The following is a 17,820-nucleotide window of genomic DNA, read 5'->3' on the forward strand; positions in this document are numbered from 1 at the left end:
TTTCAGGGTAGAAACTATTGGATCCTCTTTTTTTTTTATTTGTTCTATGTCAGAGGAATGATTTAAAGGGAACCTCAACTCACATTTCAAATAATAGGTGACAGGAGCTCATCCATTTCAATATAATTCATTGTACTGCATATGTATGGGGGAGATTTCAAAAAAGAAAACCAGAGAGTGTTATTTCCAAGTGAGCCACTACATTTTTAGATGTAGTATTTCGTCCTCACTTTCCTTCTATTAAGGTTATTGGTTTCCCTGAAGAGAAAACTGCATTTTGTGTTGAATATTTCTCTTTGTACCTTCTTTGTCTGTGCCAGCTCAAGACTGAGGAGTGCAGGGAATGGTTTACTATTCTGAATGTTTGACAGATTATCTTTTTTTGTTTGTTGCTTCTTTTGTTGCCCTTCTCAGGCATTAATTTCCTACTTTATTTGCCTAGTGTACAATTCACTTTCCTGAAGAATTATCAGACTTCTGATTTCTGTCCTTCCACATGTCTGAAACACAGAACTTCAATTCTCTTCAATATCATAAACCTAAAATATTCAACGTATATAATTTATCTATTATAGATTTCAGGGCTGGGGGTATGTGTGGTGGGGAATGTTCTTATTGATCTATTTGATTTGAATCCTCAGTAAAGATATTCCCTATTGAAAATATTCATTTGTTTAAGAATCCCAGGTCAGAGAGTGAACATAGCTGAATGTTCCCAGGAAAACCCAGCTGAGGGTGCTGGGTGCTTTCACAGCCTGACACCCTGCTTGGGACCAGAGTCTGGAGATTGAAACTTTCATTGGAGACACGTGTCCAGACTGAAATCCAGACATGGCAGAGGATGGGTGCCTCATTTGGAGTGAGTCAGGTCTGTTGGGGGGGGCTGTCCTAGTTTTTAATGCATGAGGAACCCATCCATTCTTTCAGAGATGCTTCACCACAATTTGGGCATGGGCTATCAGGTCCCTAATGCATATGCTGCATGTAAACCAAGGCAGATGCTAGCATCAAATGTGTCAGAATTACTCAGGGAGCAAAATCAATCTTTTGTGGTTCCAGGCAGTTTTCCTACATGAACAGAATGTTTTACTTCTGTAGACAACTCTGTATGACATGAATGACAGATATGCTTTCTCTTTGAAGGAAACAAAGTGCATAGTCAGTGTTTTACTTTCCAGTGAGCTGCAAACTTATGGTGATCTTCAGCTGATGAAAGCAAAAATGAATTATTTTTAAATTATGAGGGTCAAGGCATTTTGGCACAATAGAATTGAATGCTATTGCCATCATAAATTGCTTCACATTACTGTTGGCTGGAAAGGCTTTCATCAAGATATTCACAAAACCAAAAGACATCACAGTAAACAGCAACTGGGGACCTGGCAGTGAGTCAGTCTTGGGGCAGGAAAGGGATATTTGTGCCAAACCAGCTTAAGTGACAAGATTCTCTTTGTATCCATTTGTTTATCACCTGTTCTTCTTCTTAATTCCCCTTTCATTCAATTAATTTCCCTGCTCTTGGGAAAAGTAGAATTTAATAATGCCAATGTGTACAGAAAAAGTTATGCATATTCATGAAAGCTCATGAATTATTGGCAAAATCAAGTTGACTCAGCTTTGATCATGGCAAAAGGCAATTAAATGTACTTGTAAAAAAACTCAATCTCAGATGAAAATTCTGTCTCGATCACATGTAATTGGAAATAGATTTTGATGAAAAATGAGACATTGAAGGATATTAACTGAGGATTCCCTGTGTCCTGTCTATAGAATTTTATCCCTGATCATAAAAGTAATGTACTTTACATGTCTAGAAAGTCAAGAAATTTTAAAGGAGTCTCTGGGGTTAATATCTAAATTCAGAAATCCCAGGGAGTTTGCAATGCATTCCATTTGTCTCATTCTAGTGAAAGCATCTTCTGCCTCTTTTTTGCCATTCTGAGGAAATTGACTCACTGTAGGGAACATTTCTGTGACTGTCACAAAGTCTTCAAAATGTAATGACTAGCATGGGTAAAAATTTTTGACACAACAGCGTCCTGTCAGAAAATACAGATTAATCAAAATGTGTTTCTCAGGGATACAGGGACTTCTTAAAATAATAGGTGGAAAAATGTGTAAGCTGGTGTAAGACTCGACTTTGTCATTGTATTTCATCACATTTCACTTGGACTCATACACTGTCCCTTGTTATTATCCTTTCAATGAAATGTTCCATGCTCCTGGGAATTTTTCACTGAGACTTTCTGCTCACATGAAAATGGGGAAATTCGATGTTCTGTTCAGATCTGACACAAAGCAAAGTTTCTTTCTATTTCCTCTGGGACGGAAGTTCTAATTTCCAGTACTGGTCTGTATTTCTAAGTCTGTTCTCCATTTTTGTGCTCAAACCTTATCCTGCTTCCAGAAACCCACCAACCAATGTAAGCCTGCTAAGATGCTGCAAAGATTTTCTGCAGAAATGAGGATTTTTTTGCCTCACATAGGCCTTAAAAGATCCTATTTCTTGAGGTAAGTCCTCCATTTCAGCAATTCTTATATCGGACTCCTTAAATCAAAGTTGAGCTTAGAGGAAATGAGAGATTTTTTCCTAGTGCTGCCAGAGGAAGAATCTCTTATCCCCCTGTTCACTGAACATAATCCTTGGGCTGGTGAACTGAGGCACAGCTGCAGAGCAGGAGCAGCTCAGGGAGCAGAGCTTTGGCAGCTCTGGAGCGTGGGCTCCCTAAATTGCCACCTGAGATTTGGACATGCTGGGAGCCTCATCAGTCTGGGGTGTTATTGGACTCATACAGGATAAATTGTATTGTTCCCTCTGAAATAACAACAAAATCCATTTGTAGCTTCTGCTCCAAGAACATCCTTCAGGAGAGTGCTCTGTTTAATCGGGTAAACCCACGCTCCTGCTCTGTTTGCTTTGGTAGGATAGAAGAAAGCAGAACAAAATGCATAGCAATTAGTAACTTCTCTGTGAAAACACGTACAGAAACCTTTTCAATTTTAGTACTGTGTAGCTTGCAAGCAAATCTGGGAGGCGTGGAAGAGCTTTACATAAGGCATGATCCCAACAGTTCATACAATTAGCAAAAATTAACATATATTACCATTATGCTGAATTTTTTCCTTGCTGCTTTTAGCAGCCTGTATTCGGAAGAAAACTGAATTTTCTAATTGAGCGTATAAATGTGGCATTATTTCATATTCATGTTATCTTGGTGTTTAACAGAAAAGTAATTTTAATTATGCAAGCTGGTATTGGTTAGTCTTTCAAGAGTCTTCCCTGAGTACCAAGCCTCACTGTTTTCCTGCTGCTATTTTCCTTGAAGGAAAACTCAAGGACTCCATGCCAAAGGACACCTTTTCTGCATTGATAATGTTCCATACAACACAAGACACAAGTTACATTCCCACAGAATTGCTTTTATTTTAGATGAAGAGCACCATGAAATGAGGGAGAACAAAACTGCCTTTTTTTTTTTTTTTTTTTCCCAAAAGAACATGGGCTGAGACAGATGAAAATCATTGGGCATTTGACAGCAGTGTCTGGGTGTGAAGATGATGGGGCCAGGCTCTTTTCAGGGATGGCCAGCACCAGGATAAGGGGCAAAATGTAGTGAAAGCAAGAGCTAGATAATCAGCTACAGTCATTTTTCAAAAAGAGATCTTAAACACTTCCTGAGTTGTTGTTACAGAAAATAGCAACTTTCCAGAGAAACAGCTACTATGGCAGTCCAGTGATAGATTTTCTTATTCTTTACTGTCCTTACTGCTCATCCTTGTTAAGTGTTTGATCCTGTAAAAATTACAGTAAATGTTCTGATTGGTTCTTTTGGTTTTGTTTGTTTGTTTGTTTGGTTTTTGCCAGGGTATTCTGATTGTGCTGGGTCTCTTTGTGCCTCACCATTGATGCTTTTCTGAGCATCCCACTGACAGGAGCTGGTTTCCCTCCATGGCACAGAGCTCTGTGAGTGTTGATGTGATTTCAGGTTTTGATTTCAAAGCTTCCAAAGGCAGAAGGGCTTTCCCTGTGACAAGGTCTCAAACTCTCTGACACCTAGAGATTCAAAACCATCCCCCTGAAGAGCTCTGCATCTGGGTGATCTACAGGAGACTGCAGAGTTTGTACCCCTGGAAACTGTCTTTACAGAGGTTTTCTATTTCTGGTAGCCCCAAGAAGGGAAAACAGAAATCCCATGGAAAAGTACCTGGGAGGACTGTGCAAAATTATGTGCTAGAAGGGAAAAGCAAGAGAATCCCTTTCCAGAGAAGGAAAGCAGAGGCTAAAGAGTGCTGTAAATATCAGAGACATGTTAAATATCCAGTCTGGACAACAACAACCTCATTGTCTTTGCATCCTGTCCGTTCTGGAGCAGGAGGGATGAATCAAGAGGTTTCCCAAAATGCTGAGCTCTCTTTTTTAGCAGAACTTCAGCAGTACATGGAACACTGACAGACCTATGAAACCTTGTTTAATGCCTGCTGAGCCTTGTTTTAACACGTGTGGCTGCAGTCAGTTTTTGACTTGTCAGGCACATGAAACCAAGTGAAACAGGAACATGAGCTGGGAATGAGAATGTAAATGTGATTTCATGGCACTGTGCTCGAGAAGACACAGTTTTTATTCATACAGGCTTGAGAGAAGAGGATGTCACAGGAATGAAAACAAAATCTCAGATCTGTTTTCATAGTTATTTTTCACCTCCATCAAACATTGGATTTCATATTTCATATGCCAAACCATGCCTTTTGATTACTGCAGATGGGCCACGTGCATAGAAAATCTATTTTGTTTTCTTGGGTTTTATTCGCCCTTGTAAAAATAGAAAACCTCTGGTTTTGTTTTCCCCATAGAGATTATTTTTAGATTTTAAAACCTTCTGTTTGAAATTATGCTCTCACCATTCACTATATTCATTTGGACTGTTATGGGATCCCTTAAAAATCTTTTTTGAACACAAGCTCATGTTTACAATATTGCTTTACTTGATGTCAATACTTGATTTCTTTTTACATTTTGGGCATTTTTCATGGCTTCTGAAACTCCTGACAGTCTAAACTCAGTAGTTAGTAGTTAGTAGACATTGATATATTCTTAGTTGATGAATATTTGCATAGTGGGGATGATGTTAAATAGTGCTCCTCAGAATAAGCTGAGAGGGAAGAGCAGAAGACTCAGGAGAGGAGTGAGAACTGGTGCTGGTTTGAGCTTGATTGTGGAGCAGGTTTCCAGCACACAAAGTCCTGTGCTTTGTTGAGGGTGTGGCAGGAACCTTTTCTGTCAGTAAAGTGATTAACTGGATCAGGACTGGGTGACATTTGCTTTGGCCACGTCCTTTGTAAAGAGAATATTGCAGGATCCAAATCCCAGGCTTGTTGGGCAGCTGCTTTTCAGGCTCAGTAAATTCAAATAAAAAACGGTTCTTTCTCAGCCCTGTGCAATCAGGTCTCTTGAGTGTAGCAGCTCTCCAATCTGCAGATGAAACAAGCACTCCACACTATTCAGAAACAATAGAGAGTCTGATTGTTTAATACCCTGATAAAAATGTGTTTAAAAAATAAATTATCTACTAGCTGCTGGGATTGCTTGAAATTCCATTAAACACTAATGAGAGAAGGAATAACAGACAAATTAATAAACACCCTACGCACTAACCTAGAAAATGCCAGCCTAAACCCTTTGATGCTAAACTGATTAAAATGAGAAACATATTTCATGTGAAACCGTTTGGCATATTTCAGTGCATTAATTGAGGCATAATGAAAATGGAAGACACAGCACAGAAAATGAAGGATACTCATTATAAAACAGGCTATGGTCTTGTAAACTGTTGTACCCAACTGCAACTTTGGTTTCATGCACATGAGTAAATGCACACCAGCAGAAAGAACATAGAAGGAAGCTAAATATATTCAGATTTTAGTACATTTTCAGGACTGAAATCAAAAAGACAGATATTTTTCCTTCAATTTCTGCATGTGTTACAAGATCATAAATTCTTTACACATATGAAAGATCAACCGATCCTGTATCTCCCATTGGTCCTGTAGGATAAATTTGCACTGGTGGTGAGGAAAATTTGAAGTAAAACCATGTCAGATTTAAAAGACAAATCTAATGTATTATACCTTAAAGACATAAGCATAAATTAGAAAACAGAGAGAAAAGAGAGTTATCTTCAGTAAAGGTAAAAGGAAGGTGCTGGTGTGCTTATTCAAGGCATTATGTGCTCAGTACTTTGTCATTCAACACAAATGAATGAATCAATGTTGCCACAACAACCATCACACCTGGTGGAGGCTGGAGGTGATGGAATTAAAATATTTCCTAAAGAAACTCAGTGTCAGACTGTTGCACCGCACAAAAAAACATAATTCTGTGCATTCAGATCGTGTCACCTGAGCCCTCACGTGTGAGGAGTTCTGGACATGAGCTTTAGTCCCTCCTGGGTGAAGAGGGAGGCTTGGAGTGCTGCATTCTTGGAGCAGGATGTCTGGGGGAGCAGGGTAAGGCTTTTCAGGAGACAGCCTGTGCAGAAAATAACAGGCTCCGGCACGGTGTGGATGGATAGAGGCAACAGATCTCTGAGATTTGCTCTTGGGGGATCAGGTTTATTGAGGATGGAGAAAGGTCCTGCCTCGAGCTGCCAGACGCAGCACGTGGCGAGGCTTGAGAAGATGGGGAAGGGGAGAGACAAAAGGATGCTCAAGGAGAGGGGAAGCTCCAAGAGGGGAGGAAGTTCCAAGAGAGCGTGTGGCCCCTCGAAGCCCCCTTTTCAAGGAGCTTCAAGGTGGGCTGGAGCAAGGCTTGGGCCAATGGGGTTACAGGCACTTTATGTTTTAGGGGAGGGATACAGGTGCGGGGTGAACCATACATTTTAGGGGGTGAGATGGAACCGTCCACTTGACCCCTGGACATATTTGTAGGCAACGGCATTGTCCAGCTAGCAGAGAGGGCTGTTCTCATCCTGGCTGTATTATTCATGGATAATCATATTTATCTATCTTCCACAACAAGTCTGTCCTGAGTCCCTGCACAACAGCTTCAGGCTGGAGCAGCTCTGGGGGCTCCACGTGTCCCTTGGCATCCCTGTGTCTGTCCCCTGAGGAAAGGACTGCTTGGTGTTAGCCTTCCCTGATGCCTTAGGATTTTAGTTTTTGTATTTTTCATGTATTTGTAATCCTGCAATTCTTTAGAGTGTAGCTCTAAACTCCATATACAGTGCTAGCTACTGTCTTCACATTTTGGTCAGAACAATTCCTCTCCAGGCCTGGGTGTCAAGGGCACCTCACTGCATCAGGCCTCAAAAAATGTAAACAAAAGTAAGTTAAGGCGGGAGCAAACTTGGGGTAAATGACTTCATTACCTGAAGCTGTAATTGGAAAATTAACCTCCAATATGCAAATGGCCCTAACTTATAAAAGTGTGAAAACCCATGACCCGTCATCCATTTTTGAGTGCAGCCCCTGGGGGTGCTTAATCTGCCCTAAATGTACCTAAAGGCCCTTCAATAAATATAAATATAATATAAATACATATATAATTTTGTCTGGCCTCTCTTTTTAGGCAGCCTGATAAGGCACCATCCCCAGTGACATATGTGTGCAGGAACAGTGCATGATTTACTGTGGCCATGCCCTGCAAGTAAAAGTGTCACCAGATCATGATACAGAGCACATGAAGGCTGATTGAAAATCTCCCAGGCCTACAGTTGTCATTATCTAGGGTGACAATCTTGCTGCTGTACAGACAGGGAGCTTTATGGGGACACTCTTATGGACTATGAATCATCCTCAGTCATCTTCACTGTGTATTTGTGATCTGTATAAAAATTGGGTCCTACATAGGAGTAGCTATGTATTAAGCCCTCTCAAATTAGGATTTAAAATCTAAATAACCCAGTCAAATCACACAGTGTTATCTATCTATCTCTCTATCTATCTGCATTTCTTTAATTGTATTGTTCCTAATTATTTAAGTAGTATTTGGGTTTCTCGTGTAGTAGGAAAAACTTGAACTAAATGACAGGTATTCCTTTTTTTTTAAATTGAGCTATCTCATTTATCTGTTCAATGTCAGCAACAGAGGGATTCAAAGTCATTGGCTGCCATAAAAGTAATAAAATCACAATCTTCATCTCAGCCAGGTCCGGATCCAAAACCTCTTTAAACTAGCAGGAATCTGTGAATTAAATTCACTGGACTTTCCGGTGAAATAAATAGTTGTTCTGCTTCATCTTGTAATTCATTCTGACACTGTTACAAAATGAATGTTTAAATATATTCCTCTAGAAATGAAAAATAATTTTTGTTCAGCTTTTGGAAAACTACTGTAAAAGATGCCTGTTGTTATTTGTATGAATCAAACCTGCATCAGTGAGGTGTGACACAGAGCACAGAGAGTTTCACTGAAATCAGTAGGAGCAGGAACAGCCCATTATTCATTTTTGATGGAAATGGAAGAGGAACAAACACATCACAATAAAAAGTAAAGCAGTAGAAATTAATAACATGCACCCCAAATAACAGGGACTTGCTTGGAAGTGTGTGAAAGTAGGATCCTCTTCTGGTGTTCATGGATCTTACTTTTTCCTTGGTGATGTAAAATGCTATTAACTGGTGGTATATCAGTACATCTATCATTTAAATTAATTTAATATATCAGAAATAAGGTATTTATGCATCTTTAGTTACATATTGTCATCAGATAGACTACAGAGTAATCACAGTGGATTTACAAGCCTAATTCATTCTGACTCCGAAATCTTTCCTGTCTGAAAGACAAGGAACTAAACATGTTTTAATATTTCCATATGAAACACATAAATCTCTGGCATGTCTAATGAGAGGTGTCTGGTTGCTGCATGCTTACCTTAACCAAGTTTTTGGTATGTTAATTGAGAAATCCCAACATTTCTATATTTAAAGATACCCTGAATGTTGGATGCTGATGTAAGAAATTTTTCTCTGTGCAGATAAGGTAAGGTATAAATGTTATTGAAATATTTAAGGAAAATCACAGGATATATTAAAACTGAATCCTCTTGATTTAATACCAAAGGAGCAGAGGACTTTGAGTAGTAAAGGAACAGAAAGTGTATGGTGAGGGTGGTAGAGAATGCTTATCTGTGGTGACCAAAACTCATTTCTCCCAAAGCCTATTTCAATAACTTTTATTGAGATTCAGGGTGGGCTGAATCTGTGGAGACTTCTTGCCTTAGGAGTGGTTTGTGTCAGTGATTGAGGTAAATTTCTGAGTACAAGTACAGTGATTTGGATAAATGAAAATTGTTTTCCAGATTTGCACATTCACCCGGTTCTGTGACAGTTCCTTTTGAAAGGACTTTGGACTTTTAATAGGGAAATTATAATAATTCTTAAAGTTTCTGGCTTTGTTCTTCATTTGATGAACTCAGAAGCACAGAAAGATGTGAGACAAGGACCTGAATAATAAGCAAAGCTTTATTTGAAACTTAAAGTGTACTAATAATTTTTGTTGTGTATCTTAGCTTGTGTTGGAAAACTGAAACTGGAGCCAGTCCTAAGCATCTCAGGCATCATTACTGTCAAAAGCAGCACTGGGGACACAAAGATTTGGTTACTTGTGAGAGTCCAGGGCTTCCCTCTGGATGCCCTGGCAGGTCTGGGACCCTGGCAGGGGTCAGGAACCCCCTGGACAGAGCCCCAGAGACACTGGCTGTGATCTCTGTCCATGGAAAAGAGTTTTCAATCTTACAGGATGAACTACAAGCTCTGAGTAATAATTAAGTGTGGCACGGGTGCAAAAGTAAAATTTTAGGATTCTAGATGAGGGGTCCAAAGGGGACATGATGTAGGAAATTGGGTGTGCCTTGTCCTTTTTCTCCTTCTTCATGCCCTCCATGTCTCACTGTGGTGTTGGCATTTTTCTGTTGGTTCAGGCTGGGGACACACTGTCCAACGTAGGTGACAGATATTGGCACGTTCTTGTAAATCCAGCCCAGGGAGTTTCTGGTATTTAATGTTTGTCACATCCCACTGAGGGCAGAGCCCCACACGCTGCCCTGCAGGACAGAGCTGGGCAGGGCAGCAGAACATGTGAGAGATAAACAGAATAAACAACCTGGAAACCAGCACAGACCAATTATGGCTTCTGCTTTGGCAGCGGGGCTGACAGACAGAGACTTTCTACATCTCAGAATCATCAATACCTCAGATTCCAACAGTTCCTAACAATCCACTGGGTTCCTTGCCAGAACAGTAAAACCCCTTGGTGTGGAACTGAAACAGCAGCTCAGAGCATGAACCACCAGCAGTGCAGGCTCTGGAACAAACAGCCGTAGATTTCTCCTTACATCTTTCTCATTAACTTTTTAAAGCCTCTGCTGGCTTTGTGGGCTTATTTCTGGGAGTTGGAAATGATGGATGGAATAAAGGAAAGGCAAGTTGTGCTGCACAGTCGCTGCTGGGGGGTGTTGGATGGTGTCACCCTGAGCTCATAAAAAGCCAGGACAGGTCTGAGCAAACAATTCACTGTGCTGCTTCCCACAGCAAAGCTGGCCAGGACTGCTGAGTGCCCCAGTGCTGGCTCTTTGTTAGGATTTTGTTAGGATTTTGCTGGTTTTCTGATTCTTTCAGCTGGTGATTCTGCAAAGGGGCACTTCCCTGAGCTCCAGGGCACCCCAGGAGGTTCCATCCACTCTGAACTGATGTTCCCCAGGGCAAAACATAAATGATGACTCTGCCTTGTTTACCTGCATGACTTTGCCAAAGTCATTTAGGGAAACAGGAAAATAGCCCCATCCCAAGGATGGGTTTTATACGTTTTTTATCCAGTACCTTATCAAACATGAACTCTACTTGAGTTGACAATTTATTCTTTAGTTAATTAATTTGTTTCAAGATTGCAATTTCTTTTGTTTTGACTCTTCTTTCTATGCCATTTCCCAACATAAAGGCTTTGATTTTTTCCACCATTAGTCCTGCATTTTCTCTGAACTGCAATACAAATAATAGTACTATCTATATATATAACAAATAGAGTTTTACACATCATTTTAGATGTCATTCTAAAGAGATAGGTGCTACCAGAAAAAAACCAAGAAAAATAATAAAAGCTACAACACAAAAATAAGGAAAAGAGGGACTAACATATATAAATATAAATATTATATATATATATACAGCATAAATTAGAAAACATATAAAGAGGGACTAACATATATAAATATAAATATTATATATATATTATATACATATATGTTTGTCTGTAATCCCTTTCTGTCTGGATCTTATTGATCTATGATATTGATATCATAGTTCAGACTCTATCAGAATTTTAATCAAGCTTATTCACATGTTTTTGTCACATTCTTTGAGAAATGTTGATTAAATGTTAATTCTCTCTGGTGGAAGATGGAAAAACAGCATTGGTAACAGTCAAAAGCTCAACCAAAATACATTTACTTCCAAAATAATGGACTGGCTTCAGCCTGCCAGCTATGCAAGCAGAAGGAGCTGTGATGGATGTTACACCAGTGATTCTGCTCTCAAGCTTTATTGGACAAGAAAATCCAATTGAAATAATAATAATGATAGTATTAACAATAATAATAGTGGTAATAATAATAATAATAATAATAATAATAATAATATCATGAAAAAATGAGCTGTGGTGGATAACACAAGCTGGTGTTAAGCCACAATTCTTGTGCCTGTCCCATGTCTATATAGAGAGACTAAACAGCAACACCCCCTAAGAGGTTCAATGATGCACTTAACACCAAAAATATTTGGTCCAGCCTGACCCAGGAGGTCTGCAAGCTTGGGAGGAGGAAGAACAATTATAAAGTTTGGGTTAGAAATGTAATAGTCCAGCATGTGAGGACTCCATCCAGCTGTAGAGAAAGGGTATTCTTGTCATCTCTTATTCAATGCATCCTACAGTCTCAGTTATCACACAGGAGTCTTTTATCCTGGTTCCAGATAACTGACATAAAAATTTGCATTTTAAATGAAAAAAAATTTACATTTTTCATAATCCTTTCTAAGACAATTTAAGTTTTATATTTTTTTTTTCTTTAATAGTATTGGCTTTATTATAAAGTATGGTCGAAACCTCTAAAATAAGGAGAGGATTAAGTGAATTTAAGCTTTGAAGAAGCTGATGATCCCCAGATTTGCATAATACTTTGAAATAGTTAGATGTGCAGGCTTGATCCCCATTTACACAAATTAAATCTGCAATTCATGCACAGACACAGGTGGGCTCCAAGTATCTCACAAAGTCCAACATGATTACCTCTGGTTCTTTTCATTAGATATCAGCAGGTTGTTCTATCTAGGTTAGGCAAAATTCAAGACCTTATTCATCTTTTCAGTCTATAACAGTTTTTTTCTGCTGCACCTATGTGGAACTCAAGTCAGTTTAGCACAATTTTAAAGTTTTATTATTACTGCAAGTGGGTGAAATAAGCCTGTCAGTGGTAGTGCAATCTCTGTTCTTATTTTGGGAGGTGCTGAATTTCCTCAGGAGACTCCTAAGAGGAAAAGACTGAAAATTCACTAAATCACTTGAGATTGGCATTAATGATGTAAGCATTAATGATGTCTTGGACAGCCTGGAGTCCTGTGCAAGGGCATGGCCAGTGTCTTCAGGGACACTGACAGAACAGATTCTCTTGTCAAATGCACTGTAGCTCAAGCAGTCTTTGGTATAGAGTTCATCTTTCCCCTACTGATTTTAAACAGAAAAGGTCTTTGTTTAGCTGATTACAGAAAAGTAAGGAGATGCTCCTGATTTAAGCAGCACCTAGGTGCAAAGAAAGAGGTACTCTATCTCCTTTACTCAAAGATGTGTATTTCCTTTTAAATAAAAGTTCCTCTAATTAGATATAAATGTGGACGGTTTCATTTTTATATTAAGAAAAGCTCTTTTCAGTATAGTTTATCCTTAGATTTCTTGAGGTTTGGCAAACTGTTTGGAAAATCTTTGCTACTTTTAAATGTGAGTTTTCTAGAGACTCACTTCTATTTTTAATCTCTCTTTGGCAATACCATAGCCACCTTTCCATTTGCACCTCATCTTTATTGCTGAACCCACAATGTACTCTGGATGCTTTCCTATGAATCCAAAGTAAGTCAGAGATGTGACCCAAAGTTCTGGAAGTCAGGAATAGGGTTTTTTCCTAGCCAGTAGGCTCTGCTGGAGTGGTGCTTCATACTCTGAACACATTTCACTACTGCGCTGCTGTCCATCCTCAGGCTGCCTATTCATTTTTAGAGAGAGTTTAGGTTGTTGGTTATTGGTCTGTGGAGTTCTTAGAGGTCTGGGAGCTGTGTGAGATGCCACTCAGTGAATCTGCTGGACTGGTGATCAGCACCAAGGCATGAGAATGAGTGGCATTTTCCAGGCAAGGTGCTCAGGAGTGACACTCTGTAGAGAGCCCACAAATCAGGGAACCAGCTGGGCCAAAATAGCCTGATCTTTTTGAATGTGTCAAACAGTTCAAGGGGAATTTATACTTAGGGTTTTAGAAAGGATGCTGTCTGAAAAGTGTTTATTGTGGAGTGGTTGGGAAATTTGCTGAGTCAGGAGATACTTCCAGGTTTTTATCATGTTTGCATCTAGAATATGCTGAACTGATCTTAACAGTGGTGTCATGTTTTGGCTCATCCTATATTTAAGTGGACATGAACATATGAGTATTTAGAAGTTGACAGATACCTCTTAATAGAAGGTAGCCCTCTTTGGTGGGAGTGTGTTTGGGTAGGCAGCAATTTTCTTCTAATGGTTTCTCACCAAGGGAATAATGAATTTTCCTTCTTGATCAAGGTATTACAACCTCTGCATTGATTCCCTTGATAAGTGTGGGCTGATTTCCTGCTAAATCTCAGTCATGATCTTGTTTAAGGTGTGAACCTGTATAATAAAATATAGTTTGACTCTCAGTGTTCCTGCCAAATCTATTTAAGCCCAGGGATGATTTGCTGACACATTTCAATAGCAGGCTCTCAGGAATGTGTCCCTGTAAATCCCCCTCTGTTGTTTGTTAGGTTAGTGATGCTGTTTGTAAAGGGGATGCTACTTACTGCTGTCTTGTGATTGCTCTTCAAATCCTGCTGCCTTTGCTCAGTCCCTCAGATGAAGGAAGAAAGCAGCTTGGGGAGTATTTTGTAGGGAGAAATGTATGCCTTCAATATTAAAGTCACAAATCTCTAAAGAGTGCAAATATTCTGTCGCTAAGATGCCAATTCCCTTTTATGAGTCTCTCAGTAATTACTGGATACTATTTATTATGGAGCAGTGTATGAGGGAATAAGTGGGCGTTTTTTTTGTAGATGGGACCCAAAGTGAATTAAGGTGTTTGGTAGCAGTGAGATCTGTGTAGCGAGTTCATGAATGTAGGACAAAGGAAGCAGAGATGGATTTTAAAAGTCATCTTGTAAAAAGAAGTATTTGCAACTGATCCTAATTTGGGATGCAGAGTACAACCTTCTCCCCCTTGCAAACTTGGCTTCTGCTTCCCCACTGCTCCACATGCATTCCTTCTGGCATGAGACATTAAATGGGCTGGGTTTCCATCAGACTGCTTTGTCCTGTTAGGACAGTGGATATTGGACACGTGGACACAGCCTATAAACCCTCAGAGTTGGGATAAGTAACTTTGCATACATCAATTGCAGCACAAGGGCACTCTTAGCCCTGTCCCAGACTTGTAGGAACCAAGACAGCCTGGGGCAAGCACATTTCTCTCTGTGCACCTCTATGAAAAATCCTGAGAGAGAGAGAAATGTGCTTGCCACAGCAGCCAACAAAAAGCCTTTTGTTTTACTAGCACAGGAAATTTTTCATGCAAAAGAGACCATCAGGTTATCCAGTGAATGTACTGGGCTGTTATTGTCCTCCAGGAACCTGCAGAGATGAGGATGGTAGTGCTGGGTTGGGGATGAATCAAGCTCAGGTCACACCACTACAGGTCTAGGGGCAATAAACACCTTTCCTGAGGGATAAAATCCCTGCTGTGCAGTTACATTTGCCCATTGTTGATCTTGACTGTGATTTCTAGGTCTTAGAATAATACTAATGTTATTAAAACTGCCTACAATCTTTAAAATACATGCTGTGAAAGTAAGCAAAACCTAACTGGATCTACCCATCAGTCAGTTTTCCTGTTCAAAGTAAATGGTCTAATGAAAATTCAGAATGTACCTATGTGTAAATGTTCATATCCACTCCACACATAAACCTATATAATTTATAATTTGTATTTTACATTTTCATTCCGTGTATGTGTGAATAAGTGAGTATATACGCATGTACATGCATGCACATGCTCTATTTTTTTCAAAATTTCAGCAATGCGACTCTTAGTGTTTTAAAAGTTTTTTTTTTTAATTGCCCTGGGTAAAACCAGTAAAATCAGTTTAATTGGAAAAGAAATGACTAATGCCTCAAAGTAGATTCTTGCAATTTTTCATTTTTGTTACTGAATGGCATAAAATTTGGAGTGAGAGATGAAAAGTTTGTCTTTTCCCAGAACTTCCTGATAGTCTTGAGCCATTAAGGTATTTTTCACCATTTAATTATATTTAACATTTTAGGACTAACTGAATTGAATGCATATGGTAAGCTTTTAAAATAAATTGATACTTTCTCACTTTAATAAATGCAAGGATGGAATAATACCCTAAGCTTCAACCTATACACTGGTACTTCACTCTGAATATCCATGTCCACAAAGACAGCAGCCTCATTTCCCTCCTTCATAATAAGTTAATATTTTATGGAGCAGAACAGCACAGAGTCAACAGGCAATTTAATATTATGGTCACAGCGACATAAAGCCCAGAACGCAGTGTATTTTTCATACCCAAAATCTCAAAAGCCTCCTGCCTGCACATGATTCAGGTTAGACCTTGTGGCTCTGTGCTGTCTGTAGACATGTGGCTGTCTCAGAGAGGGACGTTCTACAGAGAAGGACTGGAAGTTTGGGGTGCTGGAGTGGCTGCTGAGAGCAGAGGGAAGAAGTTCCTTATCGAGGTTATTGACATCAAGATGATGGAAAATGCTTTGGCTGTGTTTATAAGCATAATTAACAACATGTAATTAAGGGTACTTAAGGAGAGGAGGAATTACTGTGAGCTTTGAAGTGCCAGGCTGTTTGTAAAAAGAAGCTGAGAATTTGGATCAGCAAGGGCTGGAGGTGATGTGGGCTCTCAAACACACACTGTAATTGCTCTGAATGTCTGGGTGACCAGATGAGCCAGTTGCTCCCTCTCCTCCTTGGAGGAGTTTGCAAGTTGCAGTGGTGAGAGAAGGAGATTCATTCCTTTCTTAGCCTGAAAGGAAAATCAGAGGACAATGAGGCTCCACTGCCCTGCCTAACCTCCAGTTAATACCTGCTTTGGGAAATGGAGCAGGACATAAACAGTCTGCTGGTTCTTTCCAGCTTCAGAAGTTTCAGCGATGTGTTTAACTTCAATCCCTATTTGTCACCCAGCTGACAATGTGTAAGACCTTAAGTGCTGTTCTTGGGTCAGAGGAGAGGTTCCAGTATCTCACTTTGACAGAGACAGCAGCAGATGCTTTGGAAAGAAATACGGGATTCACATAAGCAGGGAGAGAGCACCACACTCTCACAGCTTTCCTCCATGGCACAGTGCTCTGTTCAGATCAATTTAGATATTTCACTAATATGTTTTTAGTTATTGAACATGAAAATTACATGGAGAAATAAAAGACAGATATGCTCAGTGCAGGCAGCCTTAGAGATCTCAATTTCCCTGCTTCCTCTTTCATCCCATGTCTCTACCAAAGCTCATGCCTCAGAAAGCTGTCACAAGGACAGCATCCTTCTAATTTTGCAAAACAATCCACAGTTGAAGATTTCTGTTTGGTATTTGTTTTGCTATGGTATTTTCCTCCAGTATTTCTGCTCTGCCACTGTTGGAGGCTTCCTTTTGGCAGGACTGCAAGAAACACGTCTTAACACTTTGGCCCGTGGCAGTGTGTGTGTGCTGTGATTGATTGTGTTCATTAGGAAGGGTGGCTGTTGTTTGTTCCCCTATCAATAGATACCTTCCCAAACAAGATAAGTGCAGGCCAGCACGCTTGCTGTAGTAATTACTGTAGGTTGAGATAAAGCAAGAGGCACTGGAGGCTCCCTGTAATGAATCCTTGTTGACATGGAGCAGGAGATGCATTTTATTTATATATATATTAGACATTGAAATCTTTCAGAGCCAAATAGGAAGAACTGCAAAGAAATAAAAGGTTTAGTTCTTTAGGGTACTGCAGCATCCCAGATAACTAGAGCATAGTACACGGAAGCAGATTTCAGCTGAAGCACTTTTGTTTGTGGATCCAAGGACATCAAAATGTCTCACAAAATTTGGGTCAATTTTGGTGAAATCTTCTTATTGGAGAGCACAGCAGTAGCAGCAAAATTTAGTACACTCCAGCACAAAATCTTTGGCTAGTCTTTCTTACACCTCCTCATTTTGAAATGTTCTTCTCTCACTTAAAATACAGTTAAGTCCTTGAAATGAAACCAAAATGTTTTCCAGGTACCTTTAATGTTCTTCACTCTCCCTCCCATGCACTCAGTTTGAATTTTTTCCCCTAAACCTGACTCAGCATCCCTCCTGCCTGTTCCTTTCTCTCCACTGGCTCCTTTGCCCTCTCCTGCTGAACTGAAAAGAGCAATTGCAGAGAAAGCACCACTGATCCCCCCATGCTCTGAAATCTCTGCCAAACACACAGCTTCAGCCTTAGCTGTGCTAACCAAGCACTGTCACAGCCTTAGGTCAGCCACATGGGAGCAAGGGGGTTGTTTTGTACAA

The sequence above is a fragment of the Lonchura striata genome, chromosome 19, assembly GCF_046129695.1.
Source record: "Lonchura striata isolate bLonStr1 chromosome 19, bLonStr1.mat, whole genome shotgun sequence".
NCBI lineage: Eukaryota > Metazoa > Chordata > Aves > Passeriformes > Estrildidae > Lonchura > Lonchura striata.